Source organism: Pinus tabuliformis, chromosome 2_2 (assembly GCF_031772625.1).
Source record: "Pinus tabuliformis cultivar Carrire ecotype Pingquan chromosome 2_2, CPIR1, whole genome shotgun sequence".
In the NCBI taxonomy this organism is placed as follows: domain Eukaryota; kingdom Viridiplantae; phylum Streptophyta; class Pinopsida; order Pinales; family Pinaceae; genus Pinus; species Pinus tabuliformis.
In genome coordinates, this window is record NC_142300.1 from 69,990,097 (window position 1) to 69,997,782 (window position 7,686).

A 7,686-nucleotide genomic window follows, 5' to 3' on the forward strand; every position below is an offset into this window, starting at 1 on the left:
AATTATTCAAGGTTTGAGCCACCCAACCTAAGAGAAATCAATGCTTCTCCATTTCCTAGAAATATTTCAAAAATGTTGGTTGTATGAAGTATTGTGAGCAGGTTGGAGAGTTTGGTTCCCATGTCGCTTTGACAAGCATCTTTGCCAAAAATTTCAACATAGATAAAGTTTTCATAATAGGTATTGAGTTATTGTCTTAGCATGTATTATTTCTTCAGCCACAGGTATTCCAAATCATGGTGACACCTGGTTCAAATGCATGGAATTTTCCCTTGATGATTATAAGATGTTCCTAAAACCTAATGTCAAGGAGACTTCTGAACATGTTTTTCCTTTTAGACATCTGCTTAACAAGTATGCCCCCCTAATGAAGCTCATCATGAAGTATTTTACATGTGAAGGAAAATTCTCTAGATTATACAAGTATGATGTTAGGTTACTTATGCATTTCACCTCTACAAAAGCACTTAATTTGTGCAACATTTTGTCTAAGAGTGTGGTGAAGATGACTGAAAAATTCACAACAGGGGACAACCTCATATCACAAATTTGTTTCACTATAGCTTGATCAAGATTATGGTTATAAATCAGCTCTCAGTCAAGAAAATCATGCGGGAAACCTTTTTGGATAAATTAAAGACTACTCCTGTCATTAGTCCCATTGTTTCTCCTAGCAAAGCAACATCATCAGGGTCTAGGTTCACAAGGTCAGTGAAACATGGTTCAACAAGAAATCAAGAAAATGTTTAAGAGGCACTTAGACCTAAGGTAACCAATAAATATCAAAGAGGGAACAAGCTTGTGTTTTCTCCACAAATTGTCGAAGGGGCCAAGCCTTTTACATCAGCACAACAGGGATCACATTTGCAAGATGAGGAGGCTATCCATCATGTCATACAGATAGTGGACTTGGAGTCCAAAGATGATCATGAAAGCCTGAAACTAGTTATTCGAGAGAAGGATTCTCAAATCATGGAGCCTTTGGACAATGTGGCAAGAGCCAAATTCATCATTTCATTCCTTGAGGAAGAAAATGAGTAGCTGAAGGCAAAGAAACTTCTTCTAGAAAAAGATTTGTTTAAAAATAGTACGCAAGAGTCCAATGGTAAATCAATGCTGGGTCATGATGAGCAAGATGAAAACGAGAGGCAAGTTGGGAGGAAGAGGCCTAGGACAAAGGGTCTCAAAGGAAAATTACAGAAGGCAAAAGACAGAAACCTATTGAATGAGGATTTGAGTCTTGAAGACAAAATAGCTATGGAGATCAATGAAGACAGGGAATATTGGATCAACAAAGTAAATGACCATATTTGTAATACTCTTGTAAAAACTAACAGGGACAATAAGGGCCCATCACTATCAAACAAGGAATCAAATTTCACAAATCAAAATCAAGAAACTGAAAGCAAAACTGAAAGAGGTTGAGGACAAGCAAAGGGAACCAAGAAAAAGGGTAAAAGAGTGAAATTGGTGACTAAAACATTCAATAATGTTTAGCCTATCTTCCATAACAACCAAGGTTCAAATTTTGAATGTTTTGGAGAAATTTGGAATTTTTTGAAATTTTGTAGGAAAAGGCACACAGAAGTGCCGCACAGAGGTGCAACCCTTTTTACCTGGACATCGAAATGAGGTTTTTTCTACATGGATGGATGCATTATGATGATTACATGCCAAATATAATCCTATTTTTGCATGAAGGATTCCAACTTTGATAAGATTCTAAAAAAACCTCACCTTTTTCATGTCTACGTGACTAAATCTGCACTGGCATGACGCTTCTGCATAAGGTTGTGAGAATGAGTTTTTGGATTCCTTCCCATGGGAAAGTTTCAAAACTTCTAGATGATTTGGAAACTAGATAGAAAATTCTAGTTTACCATTCTTTCATATTTACATTTTGAGATGGGGAATATACCTAAAAATGACCTCAAATAGGTGCGACCCTTCTGAAAATTTTCTTATTTTGGTGCATGTTGGTGCAACCTTTTTGTTTACATGCATGACCCTTTTGGTTCTTATGCGACCCATCTAGTATGGTAACCTCTTGAGTATTGAATGATGGCAAATTTAATATTTTATGATCTATGAATGTTACTTTAGGTTTCTTAGTTGGCTTTTTCCTCACTTTCTGAGTAAAATTGTAATTAATGAGGAGATATGTTCTCCTAAACTTTAGCCTAAATTGTGAAACGGTCTCAACTATCCTAGTTATCAGTGAGGATCCATGAAAGCCAGTTAGGATGAGCTTGAATAGCATTTTCAACCTGATGAGATGTCATATGTTGTAGTTTCCTATATAATATGGAAGGGAATGATTTTCTAGGGGTTGGACATTTGAGGAGAGAACCATCATAGCCTATATTTGACATTTTGGGAATCAAAAGATAGAGTTTGCAGCTATTGTAGTGGGATTCTGGTGGTGTGCGTTTTAGCAGTGTTTTTTTCTTCTGTGGTCATAAGTTTTCATGTATTGTATCTTTCATTTCCATTTCCATGTTTCATGTGCTTGTTTCCTAAGATAATAAACATAATTCATTCATGTAATTCTCTGTTTTGGAGAAGCTTTCACATTATTGTTCTTTTTTTTTTTCTTCTCATATAAACGAATCCATAATATTCATGGTTGTTTAGAAATCCTACCTATATCCCATATACAGAACGACAACCCTAAAGTGGTAAAGTGTGTGCCTACCTTGCCCCATTACATCTTTGTAAATCTGATTCTCAAAGCCTATACCTAGCTCCCTCTCACCTAGCTACCCGATTTTTCTATCTTATCCAACAAAAAAAACCCTAAATTTCCCAAAACTCACCTGAGCCTAGCTATCTAACCTAAAATCCTTTACATCTCAGTCATATGTTGGCTATGATTCCATATAGAGATCCCTCTCAGTCATATGTTACCTCCATTGACACCTCTCAGCCTGGGACATTGTGGGGGATAAAATTTTGGCGTCATTTTCAGGGAAGTGATTGTTATATCATTCCTTGGGTTAGTTATATTAGTGCTTTCAAGATTGGTTCTGTGGGTGACAGATTCCAGTATCCAAAGGAAGGCTTGTTAAAGTAATCTCATCAAGTTCAACGTGTAAAAACTCTGGCTCCTAAAAGATATATGAGGTGAAATCCTAACCCAAATTCACTTGCAAGTGCTAATGATCCAGAGAAGTTACTTAGAAAACTCAAAAATTCCATTCCTGAAATCGAACCTAGAAAATTGGTTAAAACTACATCTCTACCTGATCAAGTATTGACTATTGAAGATATTTGTTTTGATATTCAGTTTGGAAAATATTTGTTTCGATATAAATCTGAGTGTTCCCTTTCGGAAGTGGTTTTTGATCCTATAGGTTTGACTCCTACCTTCCTTTTGCTAAATCCCTTTTTTTCAAAACTGATCATGATTTGTGGTTAAATTTTGATAAACTTCAAATCTTAGAAGACCAACTTCAAATCACTACCGAGAAAGCTTACATTCAATATCAAATTGAAAACCTGGCTACTAGTTCATCTTCTTCTTCATCTCTAAACACATCAGCTACATCATCTGTCGTTGTTAGTTTACCACTATCTTCTCTAGTGTCATCATCTCCATCAACACAGCATATTGTAATACCTACACAACCCATTTTAGTACATATTCTTCCTCTTCTAATGGTCATGGCATAGTTTTCTCCTTTACTATTACTTGGTCAACTTGCTTCTCTACCCAAAACTATGGTCAAAGACTGCCTTTATCTGATGGAACATCAGATATTACAGCTCAGCAACATGTTGAAAAACTAATATATTTTATTGACCTTGAAGAATTTGATGAGGAGGATGCAAATATGAGAATCATAGCTCAGAGTCTTTTTGGAGATGTGAAGAAATGTTTTCGCAGTTTGACAGCCAATTCCATCAATAGTTCCCAGTGGTTGTTAAAGTTATTATTGGATGGGTGGCACGAGAAGAAAAATCCATTACAGATTTTGGCTAAGTACAATGCTTTGAAAAGAAACCCAAATGAGTCAGTGCAGGAGTTTACATCACAGTTCAATCTAGTTTATAATTCCATTCCTAATGACATCAAACCTCCTGTTGGTTTAGCCCTCCTCAAATATCCTCATGCCTTCAATCCAGACATGGCATATCAGCTTAGGGAGAGAGATCCTGCAACCTTGGAAGAGATGCAGTACAATGTTGTAAGTGTGGTAGCCAATTCTCTTATCAAAAAGTTCAAAATCAAATGGAAGAAACCTAAGAATAAAGTTACTATTAAGGAAGACTCTTCTTCTTCTTCCGAGGTAAAGCTTGACACTATGATCAAAACAATGGAAAGGATGATGGACATAATGACTATTACTGATAGACAAGAGGAGCCTTTGATAAGGAATCCAAACTACAAGGGCCAACAACAATCACAATTCTGAAATAAGTAGAAAGAACAAAAAAATCAGGATCTTGAAAGATAGATCAAAACACCATTTCAGCAAAACTACACACAAGGCCTGGAAGATGATGAAGAAGAAATTGTCAAGACTAATCATTTCTTTGAAGAATATGAATCACTTAGCTTTTTGACTGAGGAAGAACATTTTTCTTAGGAATTAATCTCACTTTGTGATCAACAACTTGTCCTTTCCAATGATGATTCATATGCAATGCACACCAGAGAGTATCAAAGGGGATATCAGAATGCCCTCAATCATTTGTAGAAAAAATACAAATTGAGGAGCAGAAATGTCCCTGTCACGTTACATCAAAAAAGGCAGAATGTTTAGAACGATGCACCGGATAATGAAGTAGCTCCTGTAAATTAAAATAGAGAAAACTAAATTGTTATTCTGATTCGAGATAAAAATAATGAAGCTTCTACCAGCAATGCAAGGACAAGGAGGTTCAAACTGAAAGTTAGAAAAAGGAATCCCAAGCCAAAGGACAGCTTGAAAGAAGGAAGCCACATCAAAAGAGGTAAACAAATAATCCAATATGTTTAGCTTAGAGAATGAAATTTCCAAATTGAAGGTTTCAATTCCTCTAACTGAACTAGTTCATAATGAAAAGTACAAATTCCAGATTTTTAAGATGTTGAAAGTAGATAAAATGTCAGATACTATCAATGTTACTGATGATGAGCCTACAATTTTATTTGGTCTAGCTGTAGAGGGAAGTCCTGAGGATAATGAAGTTCCTCCTTTCTATCTTAGTTTGAAACTCCATGAGTTTATACTCCATAATGCCGTGTTAGATTCCAGTGCCTCATATAACATGATGCCAAAAGCTATTATGGACAAACTAGGATTAGATATTACTCGACCTTACAATGATTTGTATTCCTTTGATTCAGGGAGATTCAAATGCCTTGGACTTATCAAAGATCTAGTAGTGTCCCTCGACCAAATCCCAACCAAAAATGTATTGATGGATGTAGTGGTCATTATTATACCTCCATGGTTTGGCATGTTGCTTTCACAGTCTTGGGGGGAAAACTGAAAGGAACCTTGCAACTTGATTTTTCATACACTACTATACCGATATTTGGGAAACTCATAAAACCATACTCATAGAGGAAGATGATTAATCTTGGACTGATGTTGATCCAGCTGCTGGCTTCGACTCATCCCCATTTGCAATCGTGCAAGCACTCTGCACTTCTAGCAGAGTTTGCATCTTGAATTTCCAATTTGTATAATTGGAGCCATCAAGCTTGTTATGCTCATTCACATATGCTTCAATCATTTGACTAATAATATTGGTGATTAAAAAAAATGTTTGACGGGTAAAAACAATATAGGTTAGATTTACCCTAGATCTCTGTCAAAGACGGAAATCGCTGATCTCTAATACTGTTTGATCCCGCAGTTCATACACAGACCACCGTGGCTTCCTTCACAGCCTCTACCATGGCCTCCTCGGTAGAGCTCGGCCTCCAAGCAGCCTTCTTTCAGCAGCCACCGCGAAGACGCAACCTTCTCTCAACCTCCACACAAACCCTCTCTTGTTTGCACAATTGGCGTGGGTTAGCTCCATGGATTCGCGAAGGTCTTCGTGACTATACACGATAGACCTACGATGGTCAAAGAAATAAAAACACGAGTAAGTGTTATAGTGGGATTAGCGCAGTTAGCCCTCCAAACCACGTGACGATTTTGCCTCAGTTGCACCTTTCAAATCCTCTACTCAGCGTACAGGTTCCTCCATCCTGTAGCTCTAATATATGTTAAAAAGTGATGTTGGAATTAATATTAAAGAACCCACTAGTCAACTCTATGGAAACAGAGTCTGAACCAAGAGATTCTGGCTCTACAGAACACTCTACATTGTCCATGTACATCACACATTATATAGTAATCATAGTTTTAGGTAAGTTAGAGCCATAACCTAAGAAATAGAAACTAATTCCTATCCCGAGGTCTCATGAACCAACACACTATTCTAAGATATTATCCATTATCTCTAACAAATAATAGTCTAGGTCAAATTTTTTTGTTACTTTTTTAAGGCTCTAAAATTAGATTTTGTGACATGGAGAGATGTCACACATGAGAGATGCAGCTTGGACTAGTCTTATTTCAATGTGGGTCGCACTTTCAGGTTCCATTGTTGAGGTTTACAATTGCGACTTTGCGACATAGGGAGAGGTCATAAATCAAAAGTGTGACTTGCGAGAAGTTGGAGATGAAGGATGTGACCTAAGGAGATCAAATTTGGAATTGCGACTTATGTTTCCTCCCAGTTTTTATGGTGAGTGATCTCTAACAACACTTCCATGTTTCATGGTTGTATGCACCTAGTTATGATTCCCAATGCATCACACATGAATATGAGTTGAGTAATGTTGAGAACCAAGAAATATCTCTATTTCATGTTACCACAATGTAACCACCTCATGACTAAAGGTCCTAACTAGAATTCCAAAAGCCCTTTAAAGTCCAAAGCCAACAAGTTTGAATGAAATAGTTTCGTGATCAATAAGAAACTTTTGTCATTTCAGATGATGATGAAGAACTCAATGAAAATGAAAATAGGTAATGCCACGCAGAATTTGATATAGAAATGTTCTAATTAGACAAGGATCCTTTTCTTGCTGAGGACAATAATCCATATGATTCTTGAGGCTCAAGTCCAAATACTCAAAAAATAAATAGAGATGCTCTTCACTATGGACAACATGTTGCAACCTTACAATGTTCTCATGTTGCATTTCTTTGAGAAGATATATTTCTCTGAGTGTAGTTCTGAGTACACCGACATCTTCTTGCTCCAAATGAATTTTCGTGAGAGATATGGTCTCATTTGTGAAGTGATCACGAGCCTTGTAAACCACATCATATGTTCCTTCTCTTATTTTCTAAACTTTTTCATACTTTTCCATTCATCCTTATCCATGTTCCTATTTTGTTCAAATTTTTTCTTTGCACCCATCAGAATATTTAGAGAGAAATATCTAGATTTTGAAATTTAGACATGCATATACAAAAAATTCCAACGTCGATGCATAGAAGGAGAGAGGATGTGAGAAGACTTCATTTTCTTCTTGCAATGAAACATAACATAGCGTTGATCACATTCATCCTATAATGGGTGTTTTCGATGTGATTTTGTTTTCACCAATAGATAGTGGACATGGTTGGCTGTGGAATTTATATCACCTACCTAATCCATCTCTAGTGGTTATGGCACGATGTTGGTGATACGTCT

The 7,686-nt window shown here is 36.6% G+C and overlaps 1 pseudogene; it reads right to left on the reverse strand.

Annotated features, from left to right (window-relative positions):
• Positions 1 to 6,796: 6,796 nt before the first annotated feature.
• Positions 6,797 to 7,360, reverse strand: LOC149191492 (cell division control protein 2 homolog A pseudogene; annotated as a pseudogene).
• Positions 7,361 to 7,686: the final 326 nt, after the last annotated feature.